Below are 19,627 nucleotides of genomic sequence, written 5' to 3' on the forward strand. Positions count from 1 at the left end.
TCTACGTATTGAGTGTATACAATGTTGTGACTCTGCCTGACAGTTTGTTTACTGTGCACACAACTGCACAATCATAAATCAATTGGTTTGCTCTAATCCTGCTTCATAAGTTAACACATGTTTCATTGATTTTGAAAATCTATCCCATGGAGTTGATCAATTCCTGATAAGTGATTGATCATTAGACCATAATCATTAATATGACACAGGGGATAAAGTTCATCTGGGGATTGAGTATGAGTGCTGGAGGGGTTGGCATTTTGAGAGAATGAGGTGGGTGTGAACCCTGGAGTAAATATGATGTATGGGATGCAGAGGCCTGTGGGCCATCAGCTTTGGTGAGAGGTGTGTGCAGTGATGGAGTTGGAATGAGTGATGGCACTTACCCTAATGGAGAGCAGGAGGTTATTCACCTTCTTGTGGCACGGCCGGGTATCCCTAGTTATTGAGACTATAGCACTGAACCCTGATGTGATCTCTGCCCAGACTGGACAGGTCTGATGGGATAGCCTTCTTATCGGGTCAGAAGATAGATTTTCAGCCTGTGACACCATCCAGCAGTGCCTGGAATGTCATTATAGTAAATCTTGGAACAAGTTTGGTATTTTTAGGCTCCCTTCATAGAGGCAGCCCCTGCAGTCTAAGGGGCAGATACTTGGCTTGTAGAGTCTGAAGTGATATCTAACTCACCTTTAAATATGGAGCAAAAGCCTTCCACACCACAAGATCCCATCAATGGAAAAACCTTCCATCTCACTGGCCACACAATTCCTCAAGAAACGTGGGCATCATCTCGCTTGAAGACATAGTAAGCAGAGACACACATGATTATGTGAAAGAAGTCACGCCAAGCACTGGTGAATATGATCCAAACCGACACGTTCACCGATATTCCTTAACTTCAAATGGGAAAATAATGCCCATATGCATTAAAATTAAATCTCAAATTACAAATCAGGAACTATTGTTTTTAATCATAAACCTTTGTATTATATGGTTGTTTACTCCTGAACCCTCTATTTCCAGCAAGATGATGTGAATCTTGTGTTCAGTTCCTTATGCTGCCTTTGTACTGTATTTTTAATGATGGCATGATGTGGTTGTTGTTGGATGATATGAATTCTATTAATCCCATCAAACAGCTGCTGCAATGATGGCCATCAGTGCCACTGTTCAGATTTTAAATATTTCAAGGAGCTGATTATCTCTTCACCAATTTTCAACTAGTGCCAGGCTAGTGAGTTATGCTCTTTATGCCTTTGACTGAAGATGTGAGAAATTTTAACATCCCAAACTCCACAAGGCAGGGAGTAGGCACTGGGGCAAAAGTGGGGTTAATACTTTACAAAGGCAGACGTTGATTCTTTTGCCTTGTTTTTAATCACTGACCTGCAGTGGCTCCATGACCATATTGGCATAATTTTAAAATTCCCATTATCATACTCAAATCACTCTGTAGCCTTGCCTCACTCTTGAGTCTGCCACCTCTTCCATCCCTACAACCTTCCAAAAGTCCTGCATGATTCTAATTCTAACCTATCCTTCATTCTGAATTCCTTGGCTCCACAGTTAGCAACTATGCCTTCAGCCACCAGGTTCCCAGCTCTGGAATTTCATCCTCAACCTCTCTGCTCTTCCAAGAAAAACCTTAACGCCTACCTCTTTCGTCAAGTGCTTGGTCATCTGCTCTAGTATCTCCTTATTTTGCTAGCTAGTTTTTCTTTCTTCTTTTCTCAGGAATGAAACAGAGTCAAGTCACAGCAAGTGTCCTGAAATAAATATATAGTTCATGCACACCACGTTTGTTGAGAATCAGCATATTAAACATCAGAAACACCGGCATTTACAGATGCACTAAGTCATGAGGAAGAATTGAAAACCTAGAGTTCCCTCTCCTACTGAAATCAGCCACTGTAGAGTTTTGAAAGTCCCTGGCCTAGCATAGCTATTTTCCTTACCTTGGAGACAGAGTACACAATGAAAACTGTACTAAAACTAATAACCATCTAAAACATTTGAATTAACCTTACCTTGAAGAAAGAGCAGGAATCCGGAGCCCAACCAGGAGGAGATATGAAACTTTCGCTCAAGCAAAAAAATCTCTCCTGCCATACAGTTAAATTAATTTGTCATTTGTTTTTGTTTGCAACAAATAAACTATCTTTGAAATGGACCGAAATTAATGTAGTTATTGATTTGGTAAGTGTTATTTGCAGATAATCTAACATCTCAAAATCTGTACAAAATCAGTCATTATGTAGAATTTTATACAACGCATGCATTATTGGCGAAGAAATTTAGCCCAGATAGTGACACAAAATGGACAATATCTAATTGACCACTCATTATACAAAGTATCTGATATTTGCTCCACATAACCACAACAGAACTGTATAGCAGAGACTGTAGAACAGGCATCTGGTTCAATTTTGTACCACTGCCCATGACAAGTCTTTTTTAATTGTTTGAAATCACTAATATGGAAGTCGATTTGAACAGGTGGAATCTATTCTACAACTATCTTAAAACTCAGTTACAAATCTACATTTTTTAAATGGCCAAACTTTAATTCGATTTTATGCTTAAACTGCAATGACAGGTCGGGAACAGACAAGAAAGTGGAGTTTAGGCCATGATCCTATTATCAAATGGAAGTGTAGCCTGAGGAGCAAAATGGCTATCCTGCTTCTATTTCATATGGTCTTATTGCAGCTTCTAGAAACTAACCTTCACTCATCTAGTCTTCCATATGTTGATCTTTTTCATGTCCTAGTCTTTTGCTAGTTTGATCTTGTTCCCTTTGTTCTATTATTCCAGTTTTTACAGGTTTGGGCTTGTGGGCTCATTTTCCTTACTCTGTTTACCAACATTAACTTACATCACCTTGGTTTAGTTGGTAGCACTCTCACCTTTCCATCAGGAAATTATGATTTCAAGTCCCACTCCACAGACCTGAGCACAAAAAGACATGGCTAATGCCCCTGTACAGTGCTGAACGAGTAATGCAATGTCACAGGTGCCAACTTTGAAACAAGACAACAACATAAGCCCCTGTCTTCTCTCTCGGGTGGATGTAAAGTATCAGAAGGTATTATTTCAAACAAGCAAAGTCTGTTTCTCCCCAGTATCTTAGATAATATTTATCCCTTAATCAAGTAAACCTAACCCAGTTTATGTAGTCATTACCTCATTGCTGTTTGTTGGAGGTTTCTGCAGCTAGATTGGCTGTCATTCTTCTAGCATTAAAACAGTGATTACAATTCAAAGGTACTTTGTTAGCTGTAAAATGCTTTGGCCATGAAATGTTAGTATTTCTTATATATCACCTTCGGAAGCCTCTTCAAATTAATGGGATTAAAGTATAATTTAATTGTTGGCATTAATGGATTCACACTGTCTCAACACAGTTCAGAGCAGGCACAAATCCAAACACAAAGATACTGCAGTATATTCCATTAAAAATGCAGAAATATTTGAATACAATGATGGCTGATGACTACTACACAGGAGCAGGTTAAGATGGGAATGTGAATAGAAGATACCATCACATAATGCAAAGGAAGCTTCAGGCTGTTTTTAAATCCCTGGCCTTATTACATTACTGGGCAGAATATCAAGCAGGGCAGATGACAATTTCAACAATTGAAGTACAATCTTGTAAAAATGATACCTTGGGCAGAATTTAATGTATGGCCAGCAGGGGCAGAAGCAGAAGCAGGATTACTTTTCAATCCTGCTCTGTCAAAGAACCTGCCAACAGTCAGGGCTGGCTGGTTGACTAAGGGATGAATAGCAGGAAGCAGCAGAATGAGAGGTTCAGAGTGGGCTTGGAGTTGGTGACAGGGTGGGCATTGAGGGCTGGAGAAGCTACTAGCAGGAGGTCACTCTGGCAATGTGTGTTCCTGTTTGAAAGGGGTGGTTCTGTTGTTGGTGTTTCTAAGAGGGGTGTATGAGAAAGAGGTCAACACTCATCAGAGTGTAGAATTTCAAGTTTTATTGAATTCATCCATTTACAAGGCATGGGAAGAGAGGATAGACCGTGGACAATTACAGACACATGCTTTACTGCTAAGTTATCTGACATCACTACAACATAGTTCCATACACAAACATTCAAGAGCTAATCTTGGAGTAAAGGCATAAATAACTCTATTCCACAGGGGAATTTCAGTAGTTGTTGTTGCTGCTGAGGGGGTTTCAGTTGTTATTATTGATGCTGAGGGACACCTGTTCTGGAGAGTATTGCAATATTGTAAGAAACCTGCAGAACAGTCGAGGAAACAGAATCTCACTTTGAGAAGACTGGTGGTCATTTCTATGGATGTCCTTAGAAGAGTTTGGTTAATATTGAACATCTCTTCTGCAGGATACATGGCAAGCATCCAACCTTTTTAAACATTAGCCATTGCCTACTACCTAGTTTCTCAGACTCTAAGTAGATATAGTACCTGGGAGCACCCTCAGATGTTGGCATCATGATAGTCGAGAGGAGACTGTGCCCATTATGCAGGATCCACTGATGGTGATCACACACCATTCAAATGTTAATAGGGTTAGAATAACCTTTTCAATTCACAACCATCTGTGGCTGGTCCACGGGCACCTTGCTAGCTATCAATAAAATCAATGGCCCGTTTAATGGTAGGAGTATTAAGGTAAGACAGATGAGTCAAGGACATGGATTGATACGTGGAATTGTGATATTGTTGCCATCACAGAGATGTGGTTGAGGGAGGGGCAGGACTGGTAACTTAATATTCCAGGATAAAGGATCACCAAGCAAGACAAGGGTGGTTTCAAAGGATGAGGTGATGTTGCACTATTAATTAAGGAGTAGTAAAAAGGGACATTATCTTGGAGAGGTCTTCAAATGAGGTTTTGTAGGCAGAGCTTAGGAAAAAAAGGGGGCAGTCTCATTGCTGGAAGTGTGTGACAGGCACCTAATTGTCAGTGGGCAAAAAAGGAGCAGATCTGTAGACAATTTACTTAGGTGTGTAAACATAATAATAGGGTAATTATATTATGGAATTTCAATTTCCCCAATGATAACTAGGATAGTCATATTGAAAAGGGTTTAGAGAGGGCAGATTTCTTCTAATGTATTCAGGAGAGATTTTTCTATCAATCTGTAAATGTCCAACAAGGGGCAGTGCAGTGCTGGACCTATTTCTTTGGAACAAAGCCAGACAGGTGTTCAAGGTGGCAATGGGAGAGCATTTTAGTGATGGCAACTACAACATCCTATGATGTAAGGTTATCATAGAAAATGAAAAAAAAAGGTTTGCAAAAACAGTACTTCGGATTGGGGGTTGGCAGATTTTATTAAATTAAAGCAGGATCTGGCCAAAGCAGACTGGGAACAGCTACTTGTGGGAAAGTCCACAGTAGAACATAGCAGGAGTTCAAAAAGGAAATGGGCACTGTGTAGGTCCAACATGTTCCCTTTACGGTAAAATGTAGGAGCAAAAAACCCAGACAACCCTGAATTTCAAAATTCAGAATGAACCCAGAACCTGGTTAAGAAGGAACAGAAGGGCTTTAATAAGGTGCAGAGGGAACAAATTAATGCAGGCCTAAGTGGAGTATAGAAAGTGCAGGGGGAAACTTAAGAAAGGAATTAGATAAGCAAAGAGGGAGCATGAGAAAACACTGGTAATGAAAATTAGGGAGAATCCCAAGAATTTCTACAAGTATATTAAGGGGAAGTGGGTAACCAGGAAAAGAGTAGTGCCCATTAGGGACCGAGAGAAAATCTGGAGGATATTAACATGGGGTTAAATGAGTAATTCACTTCTGTTTTCATTCAGGTGAAGGAGTAGGTAGGTGCAGAATTCTGGGAAAGGAACTATGAGGTTCTTGACCAGATTGATATAAAGAGTGAGGAGGTATTGGAGGTTTTAATAAACCGGGCAATTACAGACCAATGAGTCTCACATCAGAGATAGGGAAATTATTGTTGAAAATTCTGATGGAGAGAATTAATCTCTACTTGGAGAGGCAAGGGTTGATCATGAATAATCAGAAGGAAGTCATACCAGACAAATTTGATTGAATATTTCAAGGAGATGACCAAGCGTGGAGATCAGGGTAAGGCAGTTGATGTAGTTTATATGGATTTCAGGAAGGCCTTTTACATGGTCCCACATGGGAAATTGGTAAAGTAGGTTTAAGCTCATGCATCTAGAGTAGCTTGGCAAGTTGGATCCAGACTGGCTTAGTGTTAAGAGACAGAGGGTGGTGGTAGACAGCTGTTGTGTGACTGGAGGCATACAACAGAAATCAGTGCTGGATCCCTAACTATTTGAGAAATATATAAATGTTGTAGATGAGAATGCGACAGTGATGGTAGGTAATTTTGCAGATGACACAGAGATTGGCCAGGTAGTTAACAGTGAGGAAGGTCTTTGGTTAAAGGAAGGTAGAAACATTGATCAGATATACAAATCAGTGGCAAATGGGATTTAACCCTAAAGATTATAAGGTGATGCACTTTGGAAGAAGTAACAAGACGAGGGAGTACTCATTGAATGAAAGGACACTAGGGAGCTCAGAGGAACACAGTGATCTTAGGACACTTGTCCACAGATTCCTGAAGACAGCTGGACAGGTTAATAGGTTAGTTAAGAAGGCTTATGGGACACTTGCCTTCATCAGTCATGGCATTGACTATAAAACCAGGGATGTTATGTTAGAGCTCTACAAAACTTTGCTTAGGCCACAGCTGGACTACTATGCAGTTCCGGTTGGCAAACAATAGGACGGATGTGACTGCAGTGGAGGGAATACAGAAGAGATTCACAAGGATGTTGCCTGGGAAGGAGTATTTTAGCTAAAAGAGAGGCTGGCTAAGCCCAGTTCAATTTCTTTAGATCTTAAAAGGCTGATGGGGAACCTAATTGAGGTGTACAAGATTATAAGGGGAATAGACTGGATGGATAATTTAACGTGAAGGGCAGGAGGTTTAGACAATTTTGAGGAAATAAAATGCACCCAGAGGGCATTAGGAACTTGGAATGCACTGCCTGGGAGGGTAGTGGAAGTGGATGAGCACTTAAAGTGTCATAACATTCATGACTCTGGGCCAAATGTTAGAAAGTGGGATTAGTGGAAATAAATTAGACCAGACTCAATATTCCAAAAGGTTTCTTCCTTGTTGTATAACTCTGCCAGAAGTGTACTGTCATCTCCATTGGCATCATCTCCAATGCTCCCCACTCTGTTTTTAATGTGCTCAGGGTCTCCCTGATGTATATGCTGATGGTAGACTGGTTGCTGCCCCTGTTTTGTGGCCTTCCCCTCCCTCCTTCTCCTTTCCTCCTTCTCAGTGGAGGAATCTTTACCTGAGTGACCTGTTCCCATGTCATTGTCAGCGTTGTTCTGCAGAAGGCTTCTTTAAGAAGGCCTAGCCCTGACCGAGGCCTATGTGACCAGTGGACCTGCAGCAGTTGCCTACTTTGGTACCACTAGATCAACAAACTGCATAAGCTCAGCTAGAAATTTCTTTACCAACCTCCTACAGAATCACCTGCAGCCTCCTCTCTGCTTGCTATTGTTTTTTGCTGACGACGTAATCCCAACATAGAATCATTTCCTGACACAATTCTTGCCCTTCTGCGCAGCAGCATGGGCTCTGTTAAACTGAGGGGAATTTACTGGTGTTCACTCTTTAACTGTAAAATTCTACCTGGTTAATGAAGAGGGATAAAGTTTCCTTGGAAATCATCATTGATGAGTTTAAATTTTGGTAAAACAGCTCTTTTGTAAGGGAATTTATAAATGTTCACTGATTCAGGTGTACCCATGTTCAAGTGGATTCAAAAGATTGGATCCTTCTGTTTCTCCCTGAATTCATGACAAGTTATAGAATGGCGTATTCCTGGAATTCTGAGCACTAGGGCTCCACTAATTCCTCAGGTGAAGAATGATTTTGATCCTCCATTGGAATGCTGATGCAGCTAATTTTCAGGAGGTCAATAGAAGACCAGAAAACCTTAAAATGGCCTTAGCCTTATACTGGCCAAGAGTTTTAAGAGGATAAATTTCAGTGTATGACAGAGCCATCAAAGAAGGTAATTACAAATGCCTAAATGCTGGAAGGTTCTAGATGCCCGTTTGCATTTATTCAGCATGATCAGATTTTTTTTGTCCTGTGATGTTACTGTAAAATTAGTCAAGTTTCAATAATTTGATATTGACTGAACAGACAGTAGTATTGAGCCAGCTGAATATGCCCAATGGCCTCTGCCTTATTATAATGTAGTAACCAAGCAACAGTTTCAGATGTCTGCTGTGTTTTCCTATAATGAACTTCCATGTTCTGTCTCATCAGATTTGCATTACAAATCCATTATGTCTGGTTGGCAATAGAGCGAGTATGGCTGTCAGTAAGATGAAAACTAGCTAAGTAAAAAGAGAAGAAAGCTAACCTAAGAAACTCACCATACTCATATTTACATCAAATTCCTCTCTCACAACGATGGGGAACAAATGCTGACCTTGACAAAGATGTTCACTTCCATGGAATAAAAAACCTGTTATAAAAATTATTCATTGTCCATTTTCACAAACATAACCAGGAGACCGTTGGTACCTGGGCTGGGAGCCCAGCTCAGAATTGAGCCTCAACTCTCATTTACATTGTCTGGGCAAACTGTAAAGTAACTGGCACACTTTCTCATGCAGCTCCTGCATTTTGAATATTGGAGCACTTGTCTCACCAGCAACAGTGCCAGAGCAACAACAACCTGCATTTGTAAGCACCTTTAATGTAATAAAAGGTTAAAGGCACTTCAGAGCAGTGTATTCAAAGACCTTTGCCACCAAGCTGGACAATAGGGTATTAGGGTCCTGAGGTTATTAGATATTAAAGACATTATAACAGGGCATTGGATAAGTTCAAGGTAATCAGGGAGAGTCAATGTGGTTTTATCAAAGGGCAGTCATTTTAATCTAATTTATTCAAGTTCTTTTAAGAAGTAACTTGTGTGGTAGATAAAGGGGAACCAGTGGATATGTTGTATTTAGATTTGCAGATGGTATTTGATAAGCTGCCACATCGAAGGTAATTGTGGATAACAAAAGTTCTTGGTGTAGATGGAAACATATTGACATGGAGAGAAGATTGGCGAGCTTACTGAATGGTAGAACAGACTTGAAGGACCAAGTGACCTACTAAAGAAATGTTTCTAATGTTTTTAGACATTAAAGGCATATGGGGACAGAATAGGTATATACCATTGAGATAGGAGATCAGATATGATCATATTGGATGGAGAAGCAGGCTTGACGGGCCAAATGTCCTACTCGTGTTCTATTTCCTATGTTTCTATCATGGCAGAGTGAGATGCCTTTCCTCTGCACTGGACAGAATGACTGCATTAAGCTGTATGCAGCAACAGAGAATTTTGAAAAATGTCTAGTAGGTATGAACGGTGAAGGCTGCCTTGAAGTGATCTCCTTAGTGATGTCAGGCAGTGCAATGGCAAATGCTTTGTCACATCAAAACTGAGTCAGGATGCAGCAAGCCTGTCTCAACTCCTTTCTATCACCGCTGATAGGGGGTGCAATCCGTGATTGGGGAAAGTGTCTGAAAAGAAAAAAAAAATTAGATGATGGAAATAAAACTCAAACCTGAGTACACACAGCCACAAAAAGAGACAGTGTGGAGTTAAATAAGGAGTTATCTGAGTCTAATGAAAAGTCATGAAAATTACTGGTTCCATTTTGAAGAATGAATTTCTGATGAGTCCAATGGAATCACCAGTATTGTGGTAACTTCAGGGAAGAAACCTAATCTGACCCCAACAAAACCAGTTCATGCAAATATAGGCCAGTAGATCTTGAGCTGGATTCATATAAGTCCATAGTGGTTTTACCCTCTCTCCCTGAAGAAATAGAACAAGTACCTAAAATGTCCATTTAAGCTATTCATTTGTACATCTTCCACTGAAATTCCAGCAGGTCACTGGGAGTATCCTATGAAAATTCAAGCCTAAACCCTTTTAATTAAACCCCAAAACTCTGGAATAAGTCTCTGATCTTATATACGCACATATTCTGTACATGTTGTTAAAACATCTAACCAGAATCATTTTAGAAAGTCAGGAATTGTACTCTACTCCTTAGAAAGGCAGCTAGTTATTTGTTCATAAGTGCTTCCCCCTTTGTGAAATAAACTTCAGTTGATAAAACTGTGTCCTATTCTATTGCTGCTCTATAACATCTGGAAATGGCAACGTTTTTAAACCGAGATCATTTCTGTTTTAAATCACACAGTGCCGCAAATTGTAAAAGCTGCAACATTTTATCAATGCATTTTGCAAAGAGGTCTCATGGCCGGAATTTTAAGGTGCTCTTCGGACTGTGCTGGGAGACGGGGTTGTGAAATCCATTGGGGTGGCAGGGTGGCAAGAATCCGCAGATCATTCAGAGGCAGCACTGGTAAGACTGTACTTTCCACCAGCTTAGATATGGACAGTTTGGAGACTACTCTCCATGCCGCCAGTCATCTTCCTGCCACTGCTGGCATTTAACACACAGCAGGGAAAATGGCAGACAGTCTGCCCAACTTAGTTAATTAAAGCCCCTAAACCACCAATTAATGGCAACTTAAAGTCCTGTTGCTTCCTCCACTGATGGTGATTACTAACAGTGTTGGGCATTTTGCCATGTGCAGATACTGCCAGGTATACTCTGGACCTCCTGATCCAGTACTCCATGGCCCAGAAAGGGTTTCCCCCAAAAATAACTGCCAACCCAGCTGAAAGACCCCCCCACATACTGACCCACACTGACACCCATGCCTCAGCCTTACCAGAGCCTGCCTGCCAGTCTCACCTTATTTCTGTAGTCTCCTCCATGTAAGTAGATCAGGCTGGCTGCAGTCCCAGCCAGGGCCACTATTCTTGGCAGCACTGCTGGACCTGAAGAGCTATCAGCACTCTCAGTGGCTAGTTAGGGCATTGCTTTGGAGTAGGGAGGCTTTCTTGTGGATGTGATCCCATAAGATCAATGGAGGGTCAGGTGCTGTTCCTATGATGCCCTGGAATCACATCCAGAAGACAGCATCACTTCTCCAAAGCAACACTCTGACTAGACAAAACAAATTCATGGAAATCGCCCTGCTGTGACCTGGTTACAGACACTGAGGATACCAATTCAATGGAGACATGTGCAACTCAGAACATCCCCACAGCAGCCCTGGCAAAATTCAAAGTGACACATGTGGGGATGAGGATTCTGATTCTCATCATTTTGAATAAGAATGAATGAGAGGCTGGGCATCACAACAAGAATCTGGGCCTATGATTCTCAGGCAATTAACTGTCAGGATTTTTGGCTTTTTTAAAGGATGAGAACTTATCTCAAGGAGCTGCTTCCCAATAGGAGAGCTAGCAGCTCTTCAGATCCAGCACTTTATTTATTTATTTCCATCTATTTATTTCTGTCTATCTATTCATGGAATGTGGAGTTGGGGGCTGGGCCGGCACTGATTTTCCATCCCTCGTTGCTCTTGTAATCACAGTGGTGAATCGCCTTCTTGAAATTCTGCAGTCCATGTGGTATAGGTAGATTCACAAGGCATTAACTGAGGAAGTTCCGGGATTTTTTGCCTGAGATGTGATGACCCTCAGATCAAACTAACTATCAGTCATCTCTGTCTCATGAGACAGAAGTACTATTGTCCTCTGGGACTATTGGCAATATCATTTTACTTATTTATATGTCTAGTCCAGGTCAGTTTCTTATCAACGGTAACCCAAGATGTTCTTAATGGGAACTCCAGTGATTGTGATAATATTGAATGTCAAGGATTGATGGTTAGATTCTCTCTTGTTGGAGATGGTCATTGCTAACTACTTCTGTGGTGGGAATGTTACGTGCCATTTCACAGCCCAAACCTGGAGACTGTCCAGGTCTTTTTGCATTACAACGCAGACTGCTTCAGTATCTGAGGAGTCACCTTTAGTGCTGAGCATTGTGCAATTATCAGCAAACAACCCCACTTCTGACCTTATGATGGAGGGAAGGTCATTGATGAAGCAGCTGAAGATGGTTGGCACTAAGACATTGCCCTGAGGAACTCCTGCATAGATGTCCTGGAGCTGAGATGACTGATTTCCACAACAACAACCAACTTCATTTGTGCCAGGTATGAACCCTAACATTGTAGAGTTTGCCCCCAGATTCCTTTGACACCAGTTTTGCTAGGGTTCCTTGATGCCAAACTCAGTTGAATGCAGTCTTGACATCGAGGGCTGAGACTCTCACCTCACCTCTGGAATTCAACACTTTTTTGTCCATGTTTGAACCAAGGCTATAATGAGGTCAGGAGCTGAGTGGCCCTGATGGAACCAAACTGGGCATCACTAAGCAGGTTATTGCTGACCAGGTGCTGCTTGATAGCACTGTTGATGATACTTTCCATCTCTTTACTGATGATAGACAGTAGACTGATGGGGCGGTAATTGGGTGGTTTGGATTTGTCCTGTTTTTTATGTACAGGACATACCTGGGCAATTTTCCTCACAGTCAGGTAGATACCAGACTTGTAGCTGAACTCAAACAGCTTGGCTAGGGATGCTGCAAGTCTAGAGCACAAGTCTTCAGTTCTATTGCTGGAATGTTGTCAGGGCCCAGGCCTTAGCACTATCCAATGTTTCCAAACATTTCTTGATATAATGTGGAATGAATCGAACTGGTTGAAGACTGGCATCTGTGATATTGGGAACCTCTGGACATCATCAATAGACAGATCACTATGTCAGTATAGTTCCTGATGGTTTTCCATGGAGTGGTGAAGGTAAAGGGTGGTAGGTAGCTGTTGTGGATTGACATGAATTGGCACTGAGTTATCATAGGGTCTATAGAAGGCCAGCGTGATGGATTTTGATTTTGCTTTGATTTTATTGTCATGTATACTGAAATACAGTGAAAAGCTTTGTTTATGAGTGATACAGGCAGATGTCTAAATACCTGATCATCCAGGACATTTTTCACCTGGGTCAAGTTTGTGGAGCCACAAATTGCACTTTGACCTGGATGCAAAAACCAGGTCCATGAGATCCAGTCGGGACTTCCATGACTGGCTATAGCAAGATGGCTCCTAATTTTCGAACTGATGTTCAAGACAACGACCACTCCGTAAAGTCCCAGTTCATGAATGTACAGATATAGCTTCGATCCATTTTACCCCAACATTTCAGTTGCATGCTGATTATGAAATGTTAAATGGAATTATCAATATTTAGTATATGTTCCCATTTATAGGTAAGATGATCTTAAATTATTACATACAAATTAAATCATTCCGCCAAAATGGCTGAAACCCACTTTGGGACTGCCAATTACTACTTTAAAAATCATTTTGTAAGATACATTATTTAACAAAATATCTCATATTTCATATCAGATGCATTTCAAACATTATACTTAACAATCGGAGGAGGTTATTCTTTCTAACTTATTTACAATCCATTATTTAACTTGTTTCCATCTCTATCTCTGGGTTTTCCTGCTGGAGCAACATAGAGATTATCAAATCATTTCCTAGCAGTTATTACTCAAAGGTAAAATTATTGCCTCTGTGACAGAGATTGTGGCTTCGAGCTCTACTCTTGAGATTTAAGAATAAAATCTTAGTTCCAGTGGCATGCTGAGGAGGAGCTACACTGTGGTATCTTTGCATGAGATATCAAATTTATGCCCTGGCCAGCCATTCAGGATAAGTATGAAAATCCTCTCAGTGTCTCAATTAACATTTACCCTAAAACAGATATCACCACAAAACAATTACTTAGAGTCATAGAGTCCTAGAGCATGCAGACAGGCCCTTCAGCCCAAACTGGTCCATGCTGACCAAAATGTCCATCCATGTTAACTTTATTTCCTGCACTTGGCCCATATCCTTCTAAACCTTTCCTATCCATGTATTCATCCAAATGCCTTTTAAACGTTGTTAATGTACCCGCCTCAACCACTTCTGCTGATAGCTTAATCCACATGCATACCACCCTCGTTGTAAAAAAGTTACCCCTCAGGTTCCCATGTATTTAAGTCCTTGATTCCCCAACCCTGGGAAAAAGACTGAGTGTATTCACTCTATCCATGCCTTCCTTGACCCTGTACACTTTTATAAGATCCCCCTCAGTCTCCTACACTCAAAAGGAAAAAGTCCCAGTTTGTCAAGCCTCTCCCTATAACTCAGTCCCTTGAGTCCTGGCAACATCCTTGTAAATTTCTTCTGTACTCTTTCCAAGTTTGATAACATCCTTCCTATAGCAAGGTGACCAAAACTGAACACAATACTCCAAGTGTGGCCTCACCAACGTCCTGTACAACTGAAACATAACTTCCCAACTTCTTTACTCGGTGCCCTTACTGATGAAGGCGAGTGTGCCAAAAGCCTTCTTCACTGCCGTGTCTACCTGTGCCTTCACTTTCAGAGAACGATGCACCTGAACTCCAAGGTCCCTCTGTTCCACTACACTCCTTAAGGCCCTACCATACCCCTTAAACTCCTACCTTGATTTAACTTTCCAAAATGCAACACATCATACATATCTATATTAAACTCCTTTTGCCAATTCTCAGCCCTCTTTCCTAGCTGATCAAGATCCTGATGCAATTTCTGATAACCTTCCTCACTATCCACAATTCCACCTATTTTAGTGTCATCTGCAAACTTACTAATCATGCCTTGTACATTCTCATCCAAATCATTGATATAGATAACAACAGCAATGGGCCCAGCACTGACCCCTAAGGCACAGCACTAGTCACAGGCCTCCAGCCCGACAAACATCTTTCCACTATTACTCTCTGCTTCCTACCATCAAGCCAATTGTGTATCCAATTTGCCAGCTCTGCCTCGATTTCATGCGATCTAACCTTCCAGAGCAGCCTACCATGTGGAATCCTATCAAAGGCCTTACTGAAATCCATATAGACTACGTCTACTGCCCTGCTCTTTTTAGTCAGTTCATCAAAGATCTCTTAACACATTTGTGAGGCATGATCTCCCATGCATGAGTCCATGCTGACTACTCCTAATCAAACCCTGTCTTTCCAAATGCATGTATATCTTATCCCTTAGAATCTTCTCAAGTAACTTACTTACCACAGGTGTTAGGCCTACTGGTCTATAGTTCTCAGGAATATTTTACAACCCTTCTTGAATAAGGGCACAACGTTCACTACCCTCCAATCTTCGGGACCTTACCCCTGGCTAATGATTATGCAAATTTTTAATCATCCAGGGCTCCTGCAATTTCTCTTCTAACTTTTGCAGTGTTCTTGGGTATATCTGGTCAGAACCAGATTTATCCACCTTCATACATTCTAATACTTCCAACACCTCCCCTACTGTGATATGGACTGTCCCCAAGATATTGCCACTAACTTTCCCAAGTTTCCAAGTCTTCATGTCTTTCTCCATGGTAAACACAGAGAAGAAGTATTCATTGAGGACCTCACCCATCTCCTGTGATTCCACACATACATGTCCACTTTGGTCCTTGAGGAGTCCTATTCTCTCTCAAGATATTCTTTTTCCTTTAATATACTTAAAGAATCTCTTTGGATTCACACCTATCTTCTCAGCCAAAGCTACCCTGTGCCCACTTTTTGACCCCCTGATTTCCCTCTTCAATAAACTCCTGTATCCCCTATATATCTCCAGGCATTTCCTTGATCCAAGCTGCCTGTACCTGAGCCATGCCTCCTTCTTTTTTCTTGTCAAAGCCTCAATATCTCTTGTCATCCAAGGTTCCCTACTCCTGCCAGCCTTGCCCTTCAGCCTCACAGGAACATATGGACTTGAAACTCTAGCTGTCACATTTTTAAAGGCCTCCTACTTGCTGGAGGTCTCTTTTCCTGCAAACAAATACTCCAATCAGCCCCTGTAAGCTCTTATCTTATTCCACCAAAATTCGCCTTGCCCCAATTTAGGACTTGAACCTGTGGACCAGTTCTGACCCCCTCCATATCTATTTCAAGATTAATGGAACTACGGTCACTGGTCTTGAAGTGCTCCCCCACTATCACCTCAGTCACCTGTTCTGCCCTATTTTCCAAGAGTGGGTCAAATTTGGGCCTTTCCCTCGTCGGACCCTCTAAATCCTGCATGAGGAAACTTGCCTGAACATATTTAACAAATTCCACTCCATCTAAGTTCTTAATCACTATTGCTGTCCCAGTCTATGTTAGGAAAATTAAAATTCCCCACTATGTCACCCTATTGCTCCTGCAAGACTTCCTCCAGTCTTCCTACATGTTTAATTCTCTAATTCCCATTGATTATTTGGGGCCTTATAGTACAATCTCAATAATGTCACCATCCCCCTCTTATTTCTTAGCTCCACCTACAAAACCTCACTGGATGATCCCTCAGTTATTTCATCTCTGACTACTGCTGTGATACTCCCCTTAATCAAAAATGCAACTCCCCTTCCCCTCTTTCCTCCAGCTCTGTCCCATGTAAAGCACCTGTACCCTGGCACATTAAGCTGCCAGTCCTGTCCCTCCCTTAACCATGTTTCTGTACTGGCTACAATATCCCAGTCCCATGTACCTATCCATACCCTGAGTTCATCGGCCTTACCTTATTGAAATAGATGCAATTTAATCCAACAGGCATTCCTCACTCCCTGTCTTGTTCCAGCCCGACCTGTCTCTTCGATTTGCTATTTCTGATTACTGTATCTCCTTCCAGCCTCGCACTTGCCTCCATGCTGTTTAGGATCCCATTCCCCTGCCAACCTAGTTTATATCCTCCCTTGTAGCACTAGCAAATCTGCCCGCCAAGATATTAGTCCCCCGTTAGTTCAGGTGCAATGCATCCCTCTTGAACAGGTCACCTCTGCCCCAGAAAAGGTCCTAATGATCCAGGAATCTGAATCCCTGCACCCTGCATCAATTCTTTAGCCACACATTCATCTGCCATATCATCCTGTTCTTAGCCTCACTAGCATGTGGCACTGGATGTAATCCAGAGATTACCACCATCGAGGTCCTGATTTTTACCTTTTTCCTTGCTCTCTATAATCACTCCACAAGACCTCATCCCTATTTCTACCTATGCCATTTGTGTCAACATGCAAATGACTTCTGGCAGCTCACCCTCCACCTTGAGAATGTCTTGCAGCCACTCCAAGACATCCTGGATGGACCCTGGCACCTGGGAAGCAACACACCTACCTGGATTCCTGTTTCTGGTGACAGAATCTCCTGTCTGCGCCCCTAACTATCGAGTCTCCTATCACTAAGGTCCTGTTTAGCTTTACCTTTTCCCGCTGTGCCCCAGAGCTTGTCATAGTGCCACCAATCTGGTTACTGCTGCTTTCCACTGATAGTCATCCCCTCCCAAAAATATCCAGTACAGTATACTTGTTTTGAACAGGAATGGCCACAGGGGATTCCTGCATTCTCTGCCTACTCCCTTTACCTTTCCTGGTGGTCACCCAGCTACTCTCTGCCTGCACCTTACGTGTGACCACTTTACTAAAACTCTTATCTATGATGCGCTCAGCATCTCAGATCATCCTGAGTTCATCCAGCTCCAGCTTCAGCTCCTTAACACAGTCTCCCAGGGCCTGCAGCTGGGTGAACTTCCCACAGGTGTCGTCATCAGGGACAATGGAAGTCTCCCAGAGCTTCCACATTCTGTAGGAGGAGCATGCCACTGCCCTAATTACCATCTCAAATGCTCTAAGACTATAAAAAGGAAAGTTAAAAGAACTTTACCTGAGCTTACCTGTAATTCCTGCTGAGCCACTGTTCCCCAAAGCCTGTCGAGCCAACGCCTTACTTCTCACTCTGCTACCAGCAAATTTTCAATAACACATCTCTCTCCCCCTTTTTGGTTTGGTTAGAAGAGGAGGGAGGGAGGGAAACACTACAGTGATATAATGTTTGGGCCTTAAGCACTCCATGATACCAGGCCACAATGATCCATTGTGCAGCGCAGGTAATTGCTTCCAGGCTCTAATGTAAGTGCCGAAGTGATGCTTCTCACTCTCAGTCACCCTCTGCTCTACTTGATCATTTATCTCATTTTCTATTCTTTAGAAACTTACAGTTCACAAATTGGCAACTGTTTCTCTATATTAGACCACTGACTATGCTGTATAAGTCATTCATTGCCAGTGAAGAGCTTTCAAACGTTGAGAGGATATGAAAGACGCACATGTATGTATTTTGAATCAACCTGTTATTCCTAACCTCAGAAGCAGGAGAGACTTGAAGATTTCCAACCCAGAGGCAGGGATACAGTCAGAGTGGATGTTTGTTCTTTTCTCTGCTGACCTTCAGGCTTCCATTGACACAGCTCCTACTGCTGACTAGGAAGTATGCGGCAGCATTTTATGGTAACTTGCTCCCTGATTCCCTCACTTCCCTTGAAACATACCTTTGATGGAGCAGGCAATCACAGAGAGTTATTGGTGCTCATTTTGGACAGGGGTACATCGATTGGGTAGTGGGAGTGAAGATCTTCCTGTATTCAACCACCAGATTCAGGGTTTTAAATCCAACTGGTTCTATCTGGGGCAGGATGTCAGAGATAAGTAACATCACTATTTTCGGCTCATTCCCACCGTGGTCACATTGACAAATATAGTGTCATAGAGTGATACAGCACAAAAACAGGCCCTTCATCTCAACTTGTCCATGCCGACCAGGTTTCTCTGCTGAATTATTGAAGCTGTTTGTTGCACTAAAAATGTGATTTATTCAACGACCATACATCTTAAGTAAAGCAGCAATGTGAGAAATTAGTATTAAATAGTTGAATTATCATTTATATAGTCACTACATATAATATATAAATGAAAATGTTAAAACCTGCTTTAGATTCACACTTGCAATTTGATAGGTGAGTTGTGCTGTGGAGTCAAATTGGCATCCATAACTTGTTTAATTTAATCTGAAAAAACGTAAAAATGACTTTGCTGTAATCCTTGGATCTTTGTAGAAGATCAGTCTTTGCATATGTTCAAACAGAGATTGATAATCTCTAGATTCATAGTCATACAGCATAGAAACAGACCTTTCGGTCCATGCCCACCAGGTATCCTAAACTGAACTAATCCCATTTGCCTGCATTTGGCCCATATCCTTCTAAACATTTCCTATTCATGTACCTGTCAAATGTCTTTTAAATGTTGTAATTGTAGCTGCGTTTACCACTTCCTCTGGCAGCTCGTTCCATACACATACCACCCTTTCTGTGAATAAGCTGACCCCAGGTCCTTTTTAAATCTTTACCCTCTCACCTTAAACTTCTAGTGTTGGACTCCCTACCCTGGGGAAAAGTCCTCGGCTACTCACCTTATCGCTATCTCTATAAGATCACCCGAAACTCATACACTGATATATTAGACTGGTATCCAGCAGGGGTTGTCTTTTGCTACTTTTCACTTAAAGTACAATGGCTGATAAGACAAGAATTTAAGTGCAGCAGCTCCTGCTGCTTCCTGTTCCCTCTTTCGATTTTGTAGGTCAGCCGAGGTGTTGGCATGAATTATATTCTTGCCCTGCCCAGCAGTATTGATATCAGCTGACCCCCAGAATTTTCAGTGCCATTCCCATCAAGGACAGAGTGTCCATTTTAGGGAGCCAACTGAGACAC

The sequence above is a fragment of the Rhincodon typus genome, chromosome 1 (genome assembly GCF_021869965.1).
Source record: "Rhincodon typus isolate 14 chromosome 1, sRhiTyp1.1, whole genome shotgun sequence".
NCBI lineage: Eukaryota > Metazoa > Chordata > Chondrichthyes > Orectolobiformes > Rhincodontidae > Rhincodon > Rhincodon typus.